Below are 18824 nucleotides of genomic sequence, written 5' to 3'. Positions count from 1 at the left end.
TGAAAAGTTGGATGATGGAGGGGATACCACAGTTTTATAAAGAGGTTTTAAATGCTTGGAGGCTCTTTTTAACAGAGGTGGATTTTAATCCGGAGGGGAGGGAAGCGATTTTAAATCAGCCTCTGTTTTTAAATGACAAAATAATGATACACGGGCGAGATATCTATTTTAAGAAGTGGCTACAAGTGGGGATCGTAAAAGTGAGAGATGTTTTATGGGAGTTGAAAGAGGGATTTTTACCACTCCAAGTGATTAAAGATGCGATGGAGGAGGAGAAGGAGGATTTTAATGTAATGGTTTTAAAAAAACAGTATGAAGATGTCAAGAAAGCAATCCCAAGGCAATGGCTAGATGAGATTAAAAGGAAGGGAGAAAGAGAAAACACAAAATGATGGTGTTTTTAAAATGTAAAGAAAAGAGGGTGGATTTCAGTTTGGGTACTGTGAAAATGTTCTATGAGTTTTTTATAAATGGAGTTTTTAAAAAACCTGTTGCCAACCATATCTGGTTAAGGCATTTTAAGGAAATTGAAGAAAAAGACATTTGGAAGAATAGAACATGGAAATGGTTGGATATAGATTTAGAATGTTTCGACTATTTTATCAGACAAAATGTGATCTATACAGAAATGAGATTGTGTATGATGCAGAAGGAAACAAATGCCCAATGTAAAGTCTGTAAAAAAGAAGACGAAGGTATTTTACATTTGTTTTTATTATGTGAAAAGCTTAACCCATTTTTTAATGAACTGAAAGAAATTGTCAAAGAATTAAGAGAAAATGAAGAGGTGACTGACTGGAAGGAATTTTTTATGCTGGGAATGACAGAGAACAAAGAAAATAAGAAACTTGTGAATTTGTTTTTAATCTTGGCAAAAAAAGCAATATGGAAAAGAAGAAATGTAGCCAGAAACAGAGATTGTATTCTAAACTTATGGGTGCTTTTTAAACAGATGGTAGAAAATTATGTGGAAATGTTATACAATTATTTTAAATTGGAAAACAAGATGGGGGATTTTTATAAAATTTTTACAAACGACATTATATGCATTTTTAAACAAAAGCATTTTTACATGCCAGGAGAAGAGGATTAAGATGACATATTGTTATGTTGTTTTAGGTATGTGAAGTCAAAATTGATCTAATATACTGCACATTAGGGTGGCTGATCTTTAAATAGCCCACACTTTGCAGCAGCCCCTCGCTTACGGCCATACCACCCTGAGCGCGCTAGAGAGCTTGTGAGAAACAGGAAGTGTGTTAGCTATAGGGAGGTGAGAAAGGCTCACCCAAACTTTTGTGTTGTTTTCTTGTGTTGTTTTTGTTCAAGATAAGTATTTTGTTTCTAGTTTTTTTGTGTTATTTTTGTTATTTGTACTCCCAACAGCTTTGCTCTTTGGGAGGGATCGTTTTAGTTTTGTGTTTTTTGTTAAATGGACGGATTAACGGCTACAGACATGGATTTGGCAAAACAGACAAGGCAGCTAACTGAAAATGGACTGGATCAAAGACAACGAGAAAAGGATTACCCAGAAAGGCGAATCAAACGGATCTATGCGAAAGAAGCAACGGTTGTGATTGATTTGACGGAGGTACAAGAGGGGAGAGCAGAGGACATTATAGAAGCATTGAAAGACAAGATCGAAGTGACTAGCATACTAGCGGTAAGACCAAAAATGATGAAACAATATGAAATTACATTGGAAATAAGAGGAAGATATTGAGAAACTGGAAGAAGGATTGATGATTAAAGGAAAGACTTGTGAAATTAAAAAGTTGAACAATAAGGATTTTGCTGTATCTTTCATGCATCTGCCTGCTTACCTGGAGGATGACCATATTTTAAAGAAGCTGGAGGGATGGGGGGTGACTCCTATCTCACAGATCAAAAGAAGATTCTACCCGGGCACCCGCATTGAGGATGGAACGAGATTCCTGAAAGTACGGTTTCCAAAAGAGGTGGCTTCCCTGCCCTACAGCACAAGAATGGAGACGGAAGAGGGACCTCAGTATTTCAGGGTGATACATAGCCAGCAGGTGAGAACCTGTAGGTTATGTATGAGCCCTGAACACATGATGAAGGACTGTCCCGACTTCAAATGTTTTAAGTGCTCGGAAAGGGGACATTTCGCGAGGGACTGTAATGCGGTGAGGTGCCCGGACTGCAGGCTTGTGTTAAACAAGTGCGAGTGCTGGTTCGGGGAACAACATCAGGAGGAAGAGCAGGGGTGTGGGCAGATGCATGAGGAAGACGGTGAAGAGGAGCTACACGAGAACACGGAAGGAACACAAAGAGAGGATACCACAAGCACGGACGTTGAAGAGGAAAGTGAAAGGACCGGATTAACGCAGTGCAGTGAGGAAACGGGGTCACTGATGGAAATAACTGATACTTTACAGATTCAACTGGAAAGGACAGAGGAGCAGGAGTGGGTCAGCGAGGATGGGAGAATGGACAAAGACAGTGAATGCATCGACGAATGCCGGCACTACAGGAGTCAATAAAAGAAGAAGAGAAACTAAGGTAACACCAAATTTAGAGAAAGCCAAAATAAAAGTATTAAAACAAGGATGTGAGGAAAAACAGGACAGTGGGGAAATGGTAAAGGAAGGAGAGGGAATGAACTGACAATATGGGGATTTTATGGCTTTTATTTTATTTTATGGTGCTGAAAATTGACTTTTAATGCTAGAGGATTAATGAATGTTTATAAATTTGAAAAAGTGATGGAATTGTGTCGAAATGAAGATGTGATTTTATTGCAAGAGACAAACTGGAAAGAGAATGTTATGGAGGATATTAGAAAAAGATGGGAAGGGGAATTACTTGTTAATAATGAAGAGGAAAAAATGGGAGGAGGAGTGGCGGTTTTAATAAGAAAAGACAGAGGTATAAAGACAAAACTTATATATAATGATAAAAAAGGAAAATGTATGGTGGTAGAAATTGAAATGGAAGAAGACAATTTTGTTTTAGTGAACGTGCACGCTCCCAATGGAGAAAAAGAAAAGAAAATATATTTTAATGTTTTAGCTGATGTAATTGAAAAATGGGGGAAGGTGGTGATTGCAGGGGATTTTAACACTGTTTTTAGTAAAATGGATATGGCAAATGGGATGGTTTTCAAATCGGATGGGGGTAGAAAAAGAACTAAGGTCATTGATGGAAGAGAAAATATGATTGATGTGTGGCGGGAAAGAAATGGAAAAAAGAAGGAATTTTCAAGAAGACAGTTGGTGGGGAATTTTATGTGCCAAACCAGAATAGACTATTTTTTAAGTACCAGAAATCTTGAAGGTTTCATTGATGGAATATTTTACAAAGAAACGACCTTAAGCGATCACAAAATGGTTTTAATGACGATGGATTTTAAAAGACAAACAAAGGGACCTGGGGTGTGGATTTTAAACACTGAGGTTTTAAAGAATGAAAGTTTTAAAAAAGAGATTGAAATTATATTAGATGGGAGGAAAAAAGAAAAGACCAGATGTATATGGAAGACAAAAGGCAATGGTGGGAAAATGTTAAGTATGATATTAAGAAATATTCTATGAACTACTGTAATTTATTACAAAAGGTTAAAAGAACCAAGGAGAGAGAAATAAGGAGAACTCTAAAAGAGGAGTTAAATAAAAACGAAGTAGATGTGCAAAAAGTAATTGAAATAGAAAATACGTTGAGAAAAATAGAAGAGGAGAAATGCAAGGGGGCAATGTTACGAAGCAAAGCAAAATATACGGTGGAAGGGGAAAAATGTAGCAGATTCTTTTTTATCTTGAGAAAAGCAGGGGGAGAGAGCAGAAACAATTAAAGAACTTAAAAGTAGGAATGGACAGGTGGTCTCAGATACAGGGGGGATTTTAAAAGAAGTCAAATCATTTTATGAGGAACTTTTTAAGGTCGGAGGGGGGAGATGAGGAAAAAAGGAATATTTTGTTGCAACAGATAACAAGGAAAGTTGGTGAAGAGGAAAAAAAAATATGTGAAAGGGAAATGGAAACTGAAGAGATCATACATGCCATAAATCAATTAAGAGTGAGGAAAAGCCCCGGAGTAGATGGTATTGGAAGTGAGTTTTACAAAGTTTTTAAAGAAAAAGTAAGCGTGATTTTAAATGAAATTTTTGAAGAAGTTTTTAAAAAAGAAAGAGTAAGCCCAAGAATGGGGCTAGGATTAATGAAAATAATATACAAGAAAAAAGGAGACAAAACTGAGCTGAAAAATTTTAGACCCATTACAATGCTAAACACTGATTTTAAAATTTTAGCCAAGGTCTTAGCAAACAGATTAAAAAATGTCATGCCAAATATAATAGAAACAAACCAAGCGTATGGAGTAAAGGCGAGAGATATAGCAGATGTTACTAGCAGCATTAGAGATATAGTAGGGTATATAAAAGAAAAAGGCAAAACTGCTTATGTTATTAGTATGGATTTCGAAAAGGCTTTTGACAGAACATGGCTTTTTATTTGCAGTTTTAAAGGAATTTGGGTTTGGGAATAATTTTATAAAATGGATTTCGGTTTTATACAGGGATATATTTACAAAAGTAAAATGCAACGGTTTTTTAACTCAACCTTTTAAAGTTTTAAGATCCATAAGACAGGGGTGTCCATTGTCGGCGCAGTTGTACTCTTTGGTAGCAGAACCTTTAGGGCTTTTAATAAATAGAGAAAAAAGAATAAATGGAATACAAATGGAAGAGGGAGAAGAATTAAAGAAAATATTTCAATATGCTGATGACACGACAATTGTGGTTGAAAATGTAGAAAGTGTTAAAAGAGTGATGGAGAAAACAAAACTGTATTGTGAGGGTTCGGGTGCAAAAATAAATGAAGAAAAAACTGTATACATGAAATATGGAAGGGCGGAGAGGTTCTTACAGGGATCTGTAAGTTTACGGAGGTGCAAGAAATAAAGATTTTAGGAATAATTGTAGCAAAGAATGAAAAGGAGGCTATGGACAGTATGTGGGAAGAGACGGTGGGAGGGATGGAAAGAAGACTGATTTTCTGGAGAAGCAGGTTTTTAAGTTTAAAGGGGAAAATTTTAGTTGTAAACATGCTAATGTTATCTAGAATGTGGTATACATTACATGTGATGCCATTGCCAGACTGGGTTTTTAAAAGAATAAAGAAATGTGTTTTAGAATTTTTATGGGACAAAAAGCCTCCAAGAATTGCATATTTTACACTGATAGGGAAACCGGGGGAGGGAGGGATGGGTTTGGTGGATGTAGAACAAAAAATGAAAAGCATGAGAGTAAAGGTGGTAAGAAAATATTTGGATGATACGAACAGAGCAGAGTGGAAGATAATGATGGCTCATTAAAAAAAAAAATGTGATTATAATAATTTGGAAAAAAATTTATTAATGAAGAATAATAATAATATGATGAAGGAGATCACACCACTATACAAAAAAGATTTAATCAATTGCATAGAGGCTTTTTTTAACAGAGGTGGATTTTAATCCGGAGGGGAGGGAAATGATTTTAAATCAACCTCTGTTTTTAAATGGAAAAATAAAGATGCAAGAGTATGATATCTATTTTAAGAAGTGGTTGAAAGTGGGGTTTGTAAAGGTGAGAGATGTTTTATGGGAATTTAAAGAGGGATTCTTACCACTTCAAGTGATCATAGATGCAATGGATGAGGAGAAGGAGGACTTTAATGTAAATGTTTTAAAAAGACAATACGAACAAGTAAAAAAAGCAATCCCAGGACAATGGCTGGATGAAATTATTAAGGAGGGAGAAAAAGAAAATAAAATGAGCGTGTTTCTAAAATGTAAAGACAATATGGTGAATTTTAATTTGGGTTCTGTTAAAATGTTTTATGGGTTTTTTATAAATGGAGTTTTTAAAAAACCTCTTGCCAATAAGTTATGGAAAAGGCATTTTAATGAAATTGAAGAGGAAGATATCTGGAAGAACATGACATGGGAATGGTTGGATGTGGATTTAGAAAGTTTTGATTATTTTATTAGACAAAATGTGATTTTTACGGAAATGAGATTGTGTGCAATGCAGAAAGAAACTAATGCCCAATGCAGAGTTTGTAAAAAAGAAGATGAAGGAATTCTACATTTGTTTTTATTCTGTGAGAAGTTGAGCCCATTTTTTAAGGAATTAAAGGAAATAATCAAAGACTTAAGAGATAATGAGGGGGACTGCAACTGGAATAGATTTTTTATGTTTGGAATGGCAGAGAATACAGCAAACAAGAAACTAATTAATTTTTTTTTTAATTTTGGCCAAAAAAGCAATATGGAAAAGAAGGAATATAGTCAAAAACAGAGATTTTATTGTAAACCTATGGTTGATTTTTAAACAGTTGGTTGAAGATTATGTAAAAATGCTGTGAAAACTGGAAGCTGTAAGCTTTAGTTTTTTTGTCTATATGGATCTAATACATTGCGCATTAGGGTTGCTGATCTTTAAATAGCCCACACTTTGCAGCAGCCCTCTCTTACGGCCATACCACCCTGAGCGCGCCCGATCTCGTCTGATCTCGGAAGCTAAGCAGGGTCGGGCCTGGTTAGTACTTGGATGGGAGACCGCCTGGGAATACAAGGTGCTGTAAGCTTTAGTTTTTTTGTCTATATGGATCTAATACATTGCGCATTAGGGTTGCTGATCTTTAAATAGCCCACACTTTGCAGCAGCCCTCGCTTACGGACATACCACCCTGAGCGCGCCCGATCTCGTCTGATCTCGGAAGCTAAGCAGGGTCGGGCCTGGTTAGTACTTGGATGGGAGACCGCCTGGGAATACCAGGTGCTGTAAGCTTTAGTTTTTTTTTCGTCAAAATTGATCTAATATACTGCACATTAGGGTGGCTGATCTTTAAATAGCCCACACTTTGCAGCAGCCCTCGCTTACGGCCATACCACCCTGAGCGCGCCCGATCTCGTCTGATCTCGGAAGCTAAGCAGGGTCGGGCCTGGTTAGTACTTGGATGGGAGACCGCCTGGGAATACCAAGTGCTGTAAGCTTTAGTTTTTTCGTCAAAATTGATCTAAATATACTGCAGATTAGGGTGGCTGATCTTTAAATAGCCCACACTTTGCAGCAGCCCTCGCTTACGGCCATACCACCCTGAGCGCGCCCGATCTCGTCTGATCTCGGAAGCTAAGCAGGGTCGGGCCTGGTTAGTACTTGGATGGGAGACCGCCTGGGAATACCAGGTGCTGTAAGCTTTAGTTTTTTTTTGTCAATATGGACCTAATACATTGCGCATTAGGGTTGCTGATCTTTAAATAGCCCACACTTTGCAGCAGCCCTCGCTTACGGCCATACCACCCTGAGCGCGCCCGATCTCGTCTGATCTCGGAAGCTAAGCAGGGTCGGGCCTGGTTAGTACTTGGATGGGAGGACCGCCTGGGAATACCAGGTGCTGTAAGCTTTAGTTTTTTTTCGTCAAAATTGATCTAATATACTGCAGATTAGGGTGGCTGATCTTTAAATAGCCCACACTTTGCAGCAGCCCTCGCTTACGGCCATACCACCCTGAGCGCGCCCGATCTCGTCGGATCTCGGAAGCTAAGCAGGGTCGGGCCTGGTTAGTACTTGGATGGGAGACCGCCTGGGAAAACCAGGTGCTGTAAGCTTTAGTTTTTTTTTTTCGTCAAAATTGATCTAATATACTGCAGATTAGGGTGGCTGATCTTTAAATAGCCCACACTTTGCAGCAGCCCTCGCTTACGGCCATACCACCCTGAGCGCGCCCGATCTCGTCTGATCTCGGAAGCTAAGCAGGGTCGGGCCTGGTTAGTACTTGGATGGGAGACCGCCTGGGAATACCAGGTGCTGTAAGCTTTAGTTTTTTCGTCAAAATTGATCTAATATACTGCAGATTAGGGTGGCTGATCTTTAAATAGACCACACTTTGCAGCAGCCCTCGCTTACAGCCATACCACCCTGAGCGCGCCCGATCTCGTCTGATCTCGGAAGCTAAGCAGGGTCGGGCCTGGTTAGTACTTGGATGGGAGACCGCCTGGGAATACAAGGTGCTGTAAGCTTTAGTTTTTTCGTCAAAATTGATCTAATATACTGCACATTAGGGTTGCTGATCTTTAAATAGCCCACACTTTGCAGCAGCCCTCGCTTACGGCCATACCACCCTGAGCGCGCCCGATCTCGTCTGATCTCGGAAGCTAAGCAGGGTCGGGCCTGGTTAGTACATGGATGGGAGACCGCCTGGGAATACCAGGTGCTGTAAGCTTTAGTTTTTTAGTCAAAATTGATCTAATATACTGCACATTAGGGTGGCTGATCTTTAAATAGCCCACACTTTGCAGCAGCCCTCGCTTACGGCCATACCACCCTGAGCGCGCCCGATCTCGTCTGATCTCGGAAGCTAAGCAGGGTCGGGCTTGGTTAGTACTTGGATGGGAGACCGCCTGGGAATACCAGGTGCTGTAAGCTTTAGTTTTTTCATCAAAATTGATCTAATATACTGCAGATTAGGGTGGCTGATCTTTAAATAGCCCACACTTTGCAGCAGCCCTCGCTTACAGCAAACCACCCTGAGCGCGCCCGATCTCTCGTCTGATCTCGGAAGCTAAGCAGGGTCGGGCCTGGTTAGTACTTGGATGGGAGACCGCCTGGGAATACCAGGTGCTGTAAGCTTTAGTTTTTTTTTTTTTTGTCTATATGGATCTAATACATTGCGCATTAGGGTTGCTGATCTTTAAATAGCCCACACTTTGCAGCAGCCCTCGCTTACGGCCATACCACCCTGAGCGCGCCCGATCTCGTCTGATCTCGGAAGCTAAGCAGGGTCGGGCCTGGTTAGTACTTGGATGGGAGACCTCCTGGGAATACCAGGTGCTGTAAGCTTTAGTTTTTTTTTATCAAAATTGAGCTAATATACTGCAGATTAGGGTGGCTGATCTTTAAATAGCCCACACTTTGCAGCAGCCCTCGCTTACGGCCATACCACCCTGAGCGCGCCTGATCTCGGAAGCTAAGCAGGGTCGGGCCTGGTTAGTACTTGGATGGGAGACCGCCTGGGAATACCAGGTGCTGTAAGCTTTAGTTTTTTCGTCAAAATTGATCTAATATACTGCACATTAGGGTGGCTGATCTTTAAATAGCCCACACTTTGCAGCAGCCCTCGCTTACGGCCATACCACCCTGAGCGCGCCCGATCTCGTCTGATCTCGGAAGCTAAGCAGGGTCGGGCCTGGTTAGTACTTGGATGGGAGACCGCCTGGGAATACCAGGTGCTGTAAGCTTTAGTTTTTTTTTATCAAAATTGAGCTAATATACTGCAGATTAGGGTGGCTGATCTTTAAATAGACCACACTTTGCAGCAGCCCTCGCTTACGGCCATACCACCCTGAGCGCGCCCGATCTCGTCTGATCTCGGAAGCTAAGCAGGGTCGGGCCTGGTTAGTACTTGGATGGGAGACCGCCTGGGAATACCAGGTGCTGCAAGCTTTAGTTTTTTTTGTCTATATGGATCTAATACATTGCGCATTAGGGTTGCTGATCTTTAAATAGCCCACACTTTGCAGCAGCCCTCGCTTACGGCCATACCACCCTGAGCGCGCCCGATCTCGTCTGATCTCGGAAGCTAAGCAGGGTCGGACCTGGTTAGTACTTGGATGGGAGACCGCCTGGGAATACCAGGTGCTGTAAGCTTTAGTTTTTTTTTTCGTCAAAATTGATCTAATATACTGCAGATTAGTGTGGCTGATCTTTAAATAGCCCACACTTTGCAGCAGCCCTCGCTTACGGCCATACCAACCTGAGCGCGCCCGATCTCGTCTGATCTCGGAAGCTAAGCAGGGTCGGGCCTGGTTAGTACTTGGATGGGAGACCGCCTGGGAATACCAAGTGCTGTAAGCTTTAGTTTTGTCGTCAAAATTGATCTAATATACTGCACATTAGGGTGGCTGATCTTTAAATAGCCCACACTTTGCAGCAGCCCTCGCTTACGGCCATACCACCCTGAGCGCCTGTGATTGTTGGTACATTCCAGGAAGTAAGAGGTGGCAGTAGGGAGAGAAAGGCTCTCCCATGTTTTTGTTTTGGTTTGTTTCTGTATTATATTGTATTTAGTTAAATATTTTTTTTCTTGGTTTGGTTTTTATTTTTTGTTTTATTTCTCTATTTTTTAGGGCCCTGAGCAGAATTTACTGCTTAGGGCCAAAAGAGCTTTAAAGCTCTTAAAGTTTGATCTATGGAGGAACAACAGGGCGATGGCAAAGACATGGCTGAGGAAAAAAACAACAGCAAAGAACTTCAAAAAGACACAGGACAAAGAATAAAGCAAAGGAAATCAACAGACACAAATGAGGTGAGAAGACAAAGGAATGAGATGGAAGACAATGAGCAACAAAAGCATTACTCCAAGGAGGCAACGGTAATTGTTAATACTTCAGAAGTAAGAGATCGAAGGGTGGAGGATGTGATAAAAGCGGTAATTGAAAAAGTTGGACTGAGTAAAGTGTTAGCGGTAAGACCAAGATTAAATAATGAGTATGAGGTAACAGTAACAGATGAAGAAGCATGTGAAGTTTTAAAGGATGGACTAACAGTAAAAGGAATTGTGTGTGAAGTGAGGAATCTTCAAGAAAGAGAGTGTGTTGTTTCATTCATGCACTTACCGGCTTATGTAACAGATGAAGAAATAACGGCAAAATTAAGAACATGGGGAGTTAAAGTTACATCTGCAATAAGGAGAAGGTACTATCCAGACACTACAATCACAGATGGAACAAGATATGTGCGTGTGAAATTCCCTAAGGAGGTACTATCACTGCCTTACAGTACGAGATTTGATACTGCAGAGGGAGTGCAATATTTTAGGATCATACATGATCGTCAAATGAAAATCTGTAGATTGTGTATGAAACCGGGACACATTTTGAAGGATTGTCCAGACTTTACCTGTCGAGACTGTGGTGAAAAGGGACATTTTGCGAGGGAATGTGATGCTGTAAGATGCCCAGAGTGTCGTAAAGTAATGGTGAAATGTGAATGCTGGATGGAAGAGGACATTGAAACAGATAAAGACTATGAGCAAGTAGATGAAATGGAGAAATCACAGGATGTGGATGACGCAAAGGAGGATGTACAAACAGAACAGTCTGAGGAAGAAGAGGAGAATCAAAAAGGAGAAGATGCAGAGGAGGAACAGAACTACTGTGAAATGGAAAGAGAGCAAGAGGAAGAAGGACATGGAATACAAAGTGAAATCTTGAAACAAACAAGAGAGGCGGAAAAGGAGAGGCAGGGAATGCAAATGATAGAGAAAGCAACGCAAGGAGGAAAAGAAGAAGACAACAGAAATGAATGGGAAAAGGTTACGATAACAAGAAGAAGACAACTAAAGGTAAAACCAAATTTAGAGAACGCGAAAAAGAGACAGACAATAAAAGAAAAACTGAAAGAGAAAGGAATTAAAAGAAGAGACTATGGTGTGAATAGTTTTGAGGTATTAATGGAGCTTGAAAAAGTTGATGAATGTATAGAATAATATGTACTTTGCTATGTATCATGTTTTTGAAAATTGCAACACTTAATGTAAGAGGGTTACTAGAGCAAGGGAAATTTGAAAGGCTGAAACTATTGTGTAGTAGATCAAATGTTTTAGTGGTTCAGGAAACAAATTGGAGGGACGAAGTAATGGAAAGTTTTAAAAAAAAATGGAAAGGTGATATATTTTATAGTAATGGTGATGGGAGGCTAGGTAGGGGAGTAGCATTTTTAATTAAAAAGGGTGTGTGTGAAAAAGCACAAGTGGTTTATGATGATATGCAAGGAAAGTGTTTGATAGTGAAAATGATAGAGGGAGAGACAAATATCATTCTGTGTAATGTTCATGCACCTGTGGTAGAAAAAGAAAAGGTGTTATTTTTTAAGAAACTAAAAGATATTATTGTGAAATGGGAGAACATTTTAATTATGGGGGATTTTAACACTACGTTTAGCAAGATGGATATTGCAGATGGGATGGTGTTTAAATCTGATAGTGGAAGGAAGGAATTGAAAAGTCTAATGGAAGAAAAAAACTTAGTGGATGTATGGAGAGAAAGAAACGAAGGGATACGAGAATTCTCAAGGCAACAGGTGGTGAAGAATTTTATATGCAGAAGTAGGATAGATTTCTTGATAAGTAAAAGGGAAATGTTGAAGTTAATAGATACTATATTTTATAAGGAAACAGTATTAAGTGACCATAAAGTTGTATGTATACAAGTTGATATGAATGATGTTAAAAGAGGGCCGGGAATATGGATGTTAAACACTGAGATATTAAAAGATGAGAATTTTAAGGAACAAATAGAGGTATTAATAAAGAAGGAACAGGGAAATCTGATGTATAAGGATGAAAAGAGAATTTGGTGGGATAATTTAAAATATGACATTGGAAAATGTGCAAGAGAATATAGTAAAATAATACAGAAAATTAAAAAAAGAAAAGAAAAAGAAATAAGAATAGAATTAAGAGATGAGCTGAGTAAGGAGGTTGTCAATTTACAAAAAACAGTAATGTTGGAGGAAAAATTAAAAGAAATAGAAGACAAAAAATATAAAGGAGCCATGATAAGAAGTAAAGCAAAATACTTAGTGGAAGGTGAAAAATGTACAAGGTTCTTTTTTAATATGGAAAAAAACAGACAGAGAGCAGGAATGATTAAAGAATTAATAGGAAAAGGAGGAGGGAAGGTAAAAGAAAAAGAAGAAGTTTTAAAAGAAATAAAAGATTATTATGAAAGTTTGTTTAAAAGGGAAGGAGTGGGTAGAGAAGAAATTGAATTTTTGGTAGGGAAAATCAAAATAAAGATAGATAATGGTGATAAAAATTTATGTGAAAGGGGAATTGAAAAAGAAGAAATAGAGGAAGCAATCATGCAGTTAAATAATGGTAAAAGCCCAGGAAAAGATGGTCTTCCAAATGAATTTTATAAGGTTTTTAGAAAAGTATTGACACCAATTTTAAAAGATGTGTATGACGAAATTTTTAAAAAGGAAGAAACCAGTTACTTTATGGGGATAGGATTAGTTAAATTAATTTATAAAAGAGAAGGGGACATTGCAGATCTAAAAAATTATAGACCAATAACTATGTTAAATACAGATTTTAAAATTTTATCAAAGATTTTAGCTAACAGACTGAAGAAAATTTTACCAAATATAATACAAACAAACCAGGCATATGCAATACCGGGAAGAGATATTACAGATACTATTAGTAGTATAAGAGATGTTGTAAGTTATATGATTACTGAAAAAAAAAGTGGATATGTAATAAGTCTTGATTTAGAAAAGGCCTTTGACCGTGTCGAACATGAGTATTTGTTTAGAATTTTACAACAGTTTGGGTTTGGTGATAATTTTATTAAGTGGTTGAAGATTTTATATAAAGATTCCAAAAGTCAAGTAAAGTGCAATGGATTTATAACAGAGACCTTTAAATTAACTCGATCTATTAGACAAGGTTGTCCATTATCAGCTTTGCTGTATAGTTTAGTGGCAGAGGCATTAGGGTTGGCTATAACAGAAGAGAAAGAAATTAGAGGAATAGACACAGAAGAAAATAGAGAGTTGCAGAAAGTATATCAATATGCTGATGATACGACTATAATAGTGCAAGATGTGGCTAGTGTAGTTAAAGCAATGGACATAATAGAGAAATACTGTAAAGGTTCTGGAGCTAAGATAAATAAACAAAAAACGGTTATTATGAGTATAGGGAAAATTGAGAAAATTCAAAAATTTTATCCATTTAAAGAACAAGAGAGTTTGAAGATTTTGGGTGTGAGGATTGGGAAAAATGAGAAAATGGTGAGAGATTTGATGTGGGAAGAAGTGGTGGGTGAAATGGAAAGAGTGTTAAATTATTGGAAACAAAGGGATTTAACTTTAAGAGGGAAGGTTTTGGTTATAAATGCATTAATGTTGGCAAAAATGTGGTATGTTTTGGGTGTGATACCCATGCCTATGGGAATTAGTAAAAGATTAAAAAAAGATGTTTTAAATTTTCTCTGGGGCTCTAAGCCATCAAAAATTTCGTATAATACACTTATAGGGGCCATAGAAGAAGGTGGGTTAGGGCTGCAAGATCCAGAATTAAAGAAAAAGAGCTTTAGAGTTAAAACTGTGAAAACATTTTTAAATGAAGAGAATAAAGCTGAATGGAAAATACTAATGAGAATGTTTTTAAATAAATGTGGACATATGAAAATAGGACCTGATATTCTGTGGATGAAATTAAAACCTAAAATGATAACAGGAATCCCTGAGTTTTATAAAGAAGTTTTAGAAGCTTGGACAGAATTTTTACCAAATGTATGTATTAAACCTATTAGGAGATTGGAGTTTTTAATGCAGCCATTGTTTCTGAATGAGAATATTGTATATAGAGGAAAAGAATTATTTTTTAAACATTGGATTAATGCTGGATTTAAAACAATAAGGGATGTTTTGTATGAAGTGAGGGAAGGTTTTTTACCTGTGCAAGCAATTTACGATGAAGTGAAAAATATTGAAAATCATGTTAATAGGAATGCTTTAAAAAAGCAATATGATCAAATAAAGGAGGCAATTCCAAAGGAATGGATAATAAACATAGAAAAACAAGGAAAAGATAGTGAAGAGGATAAAATGAAGGTTTTCTTAAAAGCAAAAGGAGATAAGGAGCCTTTTTATTTGAGTCATATTAGGACTTTTTATGTTTTGTTTAGAAATAGTGTTTTTAAGGAACCAGCTGGGAATAAATTTTGGAAAAAAGTTTTTATAAACCTTGAGGAAGAAGATCTGTGGAGAAATTTGAGAAAATGGCATATTGATGTTAAAATGGAGAACCTGGATTTTTATATAAGGCATAATATAATTTTTTCTGAGGAGAAGTTGTATAAATGTGGAATGACTGGGGATGCATTGTGTAAAGTCTGTTGTGAAAAAAATGAAGGAATTTTGCATATGTTTTTATCATGTAAAGAACTGATCATTTTCAGAGACAAAATGAAAAATGTGATTAAGAGTTTGTTAGGAGATAAAATGGATGTAATAGAAGATGAACAGAGTTGGAATTGTGTATTTTTATTTGGAATGAATGAAAAATCTGACAATCAAAATGTTATAAATTTGTTTTTAATTGTAGCTAGATATGCGATATGGTGTAGGAGAAATATAGCAAGAGAAAAAAACAAAAAACTGGGATTATGGATTTATTTTAAGAAAAAACTGGAAGATTATATACGAACACTAGAAAGTTATTTTAATGCAGAAGGTAAAATGTATGTATTTGATAAACTGATACTAAATAACAATCCTTATGTTTTGAAAACACTGAATGGACTGAAAATTAATGTGTAGTTTTTTTTTTGTTTTTTTTCTTCTCACATAGGTGAAAAGGATTATGTTAGTTTAGAAACTTTAATGTAACCTTAAAGGAATGTCTGCATTTATTTTATGACAAAGAGGGTTCGATAACAGGAATGATGAGCTTTAGTTTTTTTTGTCTATTGGATCTAATATGTGCGCATTAGGGTTGCTGATCTTTAAATAGGATCTAATACATTGCGCATTAGGGTTGCTGATCTTTAAATAGCCCACACTTTGCAGCAGCCCTCGCTTACGGCCATACCACCCTGAGCGCGCCCGATCTCGTCTGATCTCGGAAGCTAAGCAGGGTTGGGCCTGGTTAGTACTTGGATGGGAGACCGCCTGGGAATACCAGGTGCTGCAAGCTTTAGTTTTTTTGTCTATATGGATCTAATACATTGCGCATTAGGGTTGCTGATCTTTAAATAGCCCACACTTTGCAGCAGCCCTCGCTTACGGACATACCACCCTGAGCGCGCCCGATCTCGTCTGATCTCGGAAGCTAAGCAGGGTCGGGCCTGGTTAGTACTTGGATGGGAGACCGCCTGGGATTACCAGGTGCTGTAAGCTTTAGTTTTTTCGTCAAAATTGATCTAATATACTGCACATTAGGGTGGCTGATCTTTAAATAGCCCACACTTTGCAGCAGCCCTCGCTTACGGCCATACCAACCTGAGCGCGCCCGATCTCGTCTGATCTCGGAAGCTAAGCAGGGTCGGGCCTGGTTAGTACTTGGATGGGAGACCGCCTGGGAATACCAGGTGCTGTAAGCTTTAGTTTTTTTTTGTCTATATGGATCTAATACATTGCGCATTAGGGTTGCTGATCTTTAAATAGCCCACACTTTGCAGCAGCCCTCGCTTACGGCCATACCACCCTGAGCGCGCCCGATCTCGTCTGATCTCGGAAGCTAAGCAGGGTCGGGCCTGGTTAGTACTTGGATGGGAGACCGCCTGGGAATACCAGGTGCTGTAAGCTTTAGTTTTTTTTTCGTCTATATGGATCTAATACATTGCGCATTAGGGTTGCTGATCTTTAAATAGCCCACACTTTGCAGCAACCCTCGCTTACGGACATACCACCCTGATCGCGCCCGATCTCGTCTGATCTCGGAAGCTAAGCAGGGTCGGGCCTGGTTAGTACTTGGATGGGAGACCGCCTGGGAATACCAGGTGCTGTAAGCTTTAGTTTTTTTTTTCAATATGGATCTAATACATTGCGCATTAGGGTTGCTGATCTTTAAATAGACCACACTTTGCAGCAGCCCTCGCTTACGGCCATACCACCCTGAGTGCGCCCGATCTCGTCTGATCTCGGAAGCTAAGCAGGGTCGGGCCTGGTTAGTACTTGGATGGGAGACCGCCTGGGAATACCAGGTGCTGTAAGCTTTAGTTTTTTTGTCTAAATGGATCTAATACATTGCGCATTAGGGTTGCTGATCTTTAAATAGCCCACACTTTGCAGCAGCCCTCGCTTACGGCCATACCACCCTGAGTGCGCCCGATCTCGTCTGATCTCTCGGAAGCTAAGCAGGGTCGGGCCTGGTTAGTACTTGGATGGGAGACCGCCTGGGAATACCAGGTGCTGTAAGCTTTAGTTTTTTTGTCTATATTGGATCTAATACATTGCGCATTAGGGTTGCTGATCTTTAAATAGACCACACTTTGCAGCAGCCCTCGCTTACGGCCATACCACCCTGAGCGCGCCCGATCTCGTCTGATCTCGGAAGCTAAGCAGGGTCGGGCCTGGTTAGTACTTGGATGGGAGACCGCCTGGGAATACCAGGTGCTGTAAGCTTTAGTTTTTTCATCAAAATTGATCTAATATACTGCACATTAGGGTGGCTGATCTTTAAATAGCCCACACTTTGCAGCAGCCCTCGCTTACGGCCATACCACCCTGAGCGCGCCCGATCTCGTCTGATCTCGGAAGCTAAGCAGGGTCGGGCCTGGTTAGTACTTGGATGGGAGACCGCCTGGGAATACCAGGTGCTGTAAGCTTTAGTTTTTTTTGTCAATATGGACCTAATACATTGAGCATTGGGGTTGCTGATCTTTAAATAGACCACACTTTGCAGCAGCCCTCGCTTACGGCCATACCACCCTGAGCGCGCCCGATCTCGTCTGATCTCGGAAGCTAAGCAGGGTCGGGCCTGGTTAGTACTTGGATGGGAGACCGCTTGGGAATACCAGGTGCTGTAAGCTTTAGTTTTTTTTTGTCAATATGGATCTAATACATTGCGCATTAGGGTTGCTGATCTTTAAATAGCCCACACTTTGCAGCAGCCCTCGCTTACGGCCATACCACCCTGAGCGCGCCCGATCTCGTCTGATCTCGGAAGCTAAACAGGGTCAGGCCTGGTTAGTATTTGGATGGGAGACCGCCTGGGAATACCAGGTGCTGTAAGCTTTAGTTTTTTTTCTCAATATGGACCTAATATACTGCACATTAGGGTGGCTGATCTTTAAATAGCCCACACTTTGCAGCAGCCCTCGCTTACGGCCATACCACCCTGAGCGCGCCCGATCTCGTCTGATCTCGGAAGCTAAGCAGGGTCGGGCCTGGTTAGTACTTGGATGGGAGGACCGCCTGGGAATACCAGGTGCTGTAAGCTTTAGTTTTTTTTCTATATGGATCTAATACATTGCGCATTAGGGTTGCTGATCTTTAAATAGCCCACACTTTGCAGCAGCCCTCGCTTACGGCCATACCACCCTGAGCGCGCCCGATCTCGTCTGATCTCGGAAGCTAAGCAGGGTCGGGCCTGGTTAGTACTTGGATGGGAGACCGCCTGGGAATACCAGGTGCTGTAAGCTTTAGTTTATTTTTTTTGTCTATATGGATCTAATACATTGCTCATTAGGGTTGCTGATCTTTAAATAGCCCACACTTTGCAGCAGCCCTCGCTTACGGCCATACCACCCTGAGCGCGCCCGATCTCGTCTGATCTCGGAAGCTAAGCAGGGTCGGGCCTGGTTAGTACTTGGATGGGAGACCGCCTGGGAAAACCAGGTGCTGTAAGCTTTAGTTTTTTTTGTCAATATGGACCTAATACATTGCGCATTAGGGTTGCTGATCTTTAAATAGCCCACACTTTGCAGCAGCCCTCGCTTACGGCCATACCACCCTCAGCGCGCCCGATCTCGTCTGATCTCGGAAGCTAAGCAGGGTCGGGCCTGGTTAGTACTTGGATGGGAGACCGCCTGGGAATACCAGGTGCTGCAAGCTTTAGTTTTTTTGTCTATATGGATCTAATACATTGCGCATTAGGGTTGCTGATCTTTAAATAGCCCACACTTTGCAGCAGCCCTCGCTTACGGCCATACCACCCTGAACGCGCCCGATCTCGTCTGATCTCGGAAGCTAAGCAGGGTCGGGCCTGGTTAGTACTTGGATGGGAGACCGCCTGGGAATACCAGGTGCTGCAAGCTTTAGTTTTTTTTATGTCTAAATGGATCTAATACATTGCGCATTAGGGTTG

At 39.8% G+C, this 18824-nt stretch overlaps 32 non-coding genes and 1 pseudogene across 32 annotated transcripts; all 33 read left to right on the top strand.

The window, feature by feature from the left end:
- Positions 1 to 6468: 6468 nt before the first annotated feature.
- On the top strand, positions 6469 to 6587 carry LOC122148400. The gene has a single exon (XR_006162345.1). It is a non-coding gene; the product is annotated as a 5S ribosomal RNA (ribosomal RNA).
- Positions 6588 to 6671: 84 nt separating this feature from the next.
- LOC122148355 lies at positions 6672 to 6790 on the top strand. Its single transcript, XR_006162300.1, has one exon. It is a non-coding gene; the product is annotated as a 5S ribosomal RNA (ribosomal RNA).
- Positions 6791 to 6877: 87 nt separating this feature from the next.
- LOC122148343 lies at positions 6878 to 6996 on the top strand. The gene has a single exon (XR_006162288.1). It is a non-coding gene; the product is annotated as a 5S ribosomal RNA (ribosomal RNA).
- Positions 6997 to 7081: 85 nt separating this feature from the next.
- LOC122148296 lies at positions 7082 to 7200 on the top strand. The gene has a single exon (XR_006162241.1). It is a non-coding gene; the product is annotated as a 5S ribosomal RNA (ribosomal RNA).
- Positions 7201 to 7286: 86 nt separating this feature from the next.
- LOC122148391 lies at positions 7287 to 7406 on the top strand. The gene has a single exon (XR_006162336.1). It is a non-coding gene; the product is annotated as a 5S ribosomal RNA (ribosomal RNA).
- An 86-nt stretch (positions 7407 to 7492) lies between these two features.
- Positions 7493 to 7611, top strand: LOC122148311. Its single transcript, XR_006162256.1, has one exon. It is a non-coding gene; the product is annotated as a 5S ribosomal RNA (ribosomal RNA).
- An 89-nt stretch (positions 7612 to 7700) lies between these two features.
- On the top strand, positions 7701 to 7819 carry LOC122148295. The gene has a single exon (XR_006162240.1). It is a non-coding gene; the product is annotated as a 5S ribosomal RNA (ribosomal RNA).
- An 84-nt stretch (positions 7820 to 7903) lies between these two features.
- Positions 7904 to 8022, top strand: LOC122148380. Its single transcript, XR_006162325.1, has one exon. It is a non-coding gene; the product is annotated as a 5S ribosomal RNA (ribosomal RNA).
- Positions 8023 to 8106: 84 nt separating this feature from the next.
- Positions 8107 to 8225, top strand: LOC122148334. The gene has a single exon (XR_006162279.1). It is a non-coding gene; the product is annotated as a 5S ribosomal RNA (ribosomal RNA).
- An 84-nt stretch (positions 8226 to 8309) lies between these two features.
- LOC122148313 lies at positions 8310 to 8428 on the top strand. Its single transcript, XR_006162258.1, has one exon. It is a non-coding gene; the product is annotated as a 5S ribosomal RNA (ribosomal RNA).
- Positions 8429 to 8512: 84 nt separating this feature from the next.
- Positions 8513 to 8632, top strand: LOC122148438. The gene has a single exon (XR_006162381.1). It is a non-coding gene; the product is annotated as a 5S ribosomal RNA (ribosomal RNA).
- Positions 8633 to 8723: 91 nt separating this feature from the next.
- On the top strand, positions 8724 to 8842 carry LOC122148484. Its single transcript, XR_006162413.1, has one exon. It is a non-coding gene; the product is annotated as a 5S ribosomal RNA (ribosomal RNA).
- Positions 8843 to 8928: 86 nt separating this feature from the next.
- Positions 8929 to 9037, top strand: LOC122148444 (annotated as a pseudogene).
- An 84-nt stretch (positions 9038 to 9121) lies between these two features.
- LOC122148294 lies at positions 9122 to 9240 on the top strand. The gene has a single exon (XR_006162239.1). It is a non-coding gene; the product is annotated as a 5S ribosomal RNA (ribosomal RNA).
- Positions 9241 to 9326: 86 nt separating this feature from the next.
- On the top strand, positions 9327 to 9445 carry LOC122148333. Its single transcript, XR_006162278.1, has one exon. It is a non-coding gene; the product is annotated as a 5S ribosomal RNA (ribosomal RNA).
- An 85-nt stretch (positions 9446 to 9530) lies between these two features.
- Positions 9531 to 9649, top strand: LOC122148315. Its single transcript, XR_006162260.1, has one exon. It is a non-coding gene; the product is annotated as a 5S ribosomal RNA (ribosomal RNA).
- Positions 9650 to 9737: 88 nt separating this feature from the next.
- LOC122148402 lies at positions 9738 to 9856 on the top strand. Its single transcript, XR_006162346.1, has one exon. It is a non-coding gene; the product is annotated as a 5S ribosomal RNA (ribosomal RNA).
- A 5735-nt stretch (positions 9857 to 15591) lies between these two features.
- LOC122148319 lies at positions 15592 to 15710 on the top strand. The gene has a single exon (XR_006162264.1). It is a non-coding gene; the product is annotated as a 5S ribosomal RNA (ribosomal RNA).
- Positions 15711 to 15794: 84 nt separating this feature from the next.
- On the top strand, positions 15795 to 15913 carry LOC122148417. The gene has a single exon (XR_006162361.1). It is a non-coding gene; the product is annotated as a 5S ribosomal RNA (ribosomal RNA).
- An 84-nt stretch (positions 15914 to 15997) lies between these two features.
- LOC122148335 lies at positions 15998 to 16116 on the top strand. Its single transcript, XR_006162280.1, has one exon. It is a non-coding gene; the product is annotated as a 5S ribosomal RNA (ribosomal RNA).
- An 86-nt stretch (positions 16117 to 16202) lies between these two features.
- LOC122148293 lies at positions 16203 to 16321 on the top strand. The gene has a single exon (XR_006162238.1). It is a non-coding gene; the product is annotated as a 5S ribosomal RNA (ribosomal RNA).
- An 87-nt stretch (positions 16322 to 16408) lies between these two features.
- Positions 16409 to 16527, top strand: LOC122148322. Its single transcript, XR_006162267.1, has one exon. It is a non-coding gene; the product is annotated as a 5S ribosomal RNA (ribosomal RNA).
- An 85-nt stretch (positions 16528 to 16612) lies between these two features.
- On the top strand, positions 16613 to 16731 carry LOC122148287. Its single transcript, XR_006162232.1, has one exon. It is a non-coding gene; the product is annotated as a 5S ribosomal RNA (ribosomal RNA).
- An 84-nt stretch (positions 16732 to 16815) lies between these two features.
- LOC122148395 lies at positions 16816 to 16936 on the top strand. The gene has a single exon (XR_006162340.1). It is a non-coding gene; the product is annotated as a 5S ribosomal RNA (ribosomal RNA).
- Positions 16937 to 17021: 85 nt separating this feature from the next.
- LOC122148292 lies at positions 17022 to 17140 on the top strand. Its single transcript, XR_006162237.1, has one exon. It is a non-coding gene; the product is annotated as a 5S ribosomal RNA (ribosomal RNA).
- An 84-nt stretch (positions 17141 to 17224) lies between these two features.
- On the top strand, positions 17225 to 17343 carry LOC122148291. Its single transcript, XR_006162236.1, has one exon. It is a non-coding gene; the product is annotated as a 5S ribosomal RNA (ribosomal RNA).
- An 85-nt stretch (positions 17344 to 17428) lies between these two features.
- Positions 17429 to 17547, top strand: LOC122148303. Its single transcript, XR_006162248.1, has one exon. It is a non-coding gene; the product is annotated as a 5S ribosomal RNA (ribosomal RNA).
- An 86-nt stretch (positions 17548 to 17633) lies between these two features.
- LOC122148412 lies at positions 17634 to 17752 on the top strand. The gene has a single exon (XR_006162356.1). It is a non-coding gene; the product is annotated as a 5S ribosomal RNA (ribosomal RNA).
- An 85-nt stretch (positions 17753 to 17837) lies between these two features.
- LOC122148390 lies at positions 17838 to 17957 on the top strand. The gene has a single exon (XR_006162335.1). It is a non-coding gene; the product is annotated as a 5S ribosomal RNA (ribosomal RNA).
- An 83-nt stretch (positions 17958 to 18040) lies between these two features.
- Positions 18041 to 18159, top strand: LOC122148290. Its single transcript, XR_006162235.1, has one exon. It is a non-coding gene; the product is annotated as a 5S ribosomal RNA (ribosomal RNA).
- An 89-nt stretch (positions 18160 to 18248) lies between these two features.
- LOC122148301 lies at positions 18249 to 18367 on the top strand. Its single transcript, XR_006162246.1, has one exon. It is a non-coding gene; the product is annotated as a 5S ribosomal RNA (ribosomal RNA).
- Positions 18368 to 18452: 85 nt separating this feature from the next.
- Positions 18453 to 18571, top strand: LOC122148394. Its single transcript, XR_006162339.1, has one exon. It is a non-coding gene; the product is annotated as a 5S ribosomal RNA (ribosomal RNA).
- Positions 18572 to 18655: 84 nt separating this feature from the next.
- Positions 18656 to 18774, top strand: LOC122148307. Its single transcript, XR_006162252.1, has one exon. It is a non-coding gene; the product is annotated as a 5S ribosomal RNA (ribosomal RNA).
- The last annotated feature ends 50 nt before the right edge of the window (positions 18775 to 18824 follow it).

The sequence above is a fragment of the Cyprinus carpio genome, chromosome A17 (assembly GCF_018340385.1).
Source record: "Cyprinus carpio isolate SPL01 chromosome A17, ASM1834038v1, whole genome shotgun sequence".
NCBI lineage: Eukaryota > Metazoa > Chordata > Actinopteri > Cypriniformes > Cyprinidae > Cyprinus > Cyprinus carpio.
Note: the sequence above shows the minus strand (reverse complement) of the source record. Positions and strands in the feature narration are given on the sequence as shown.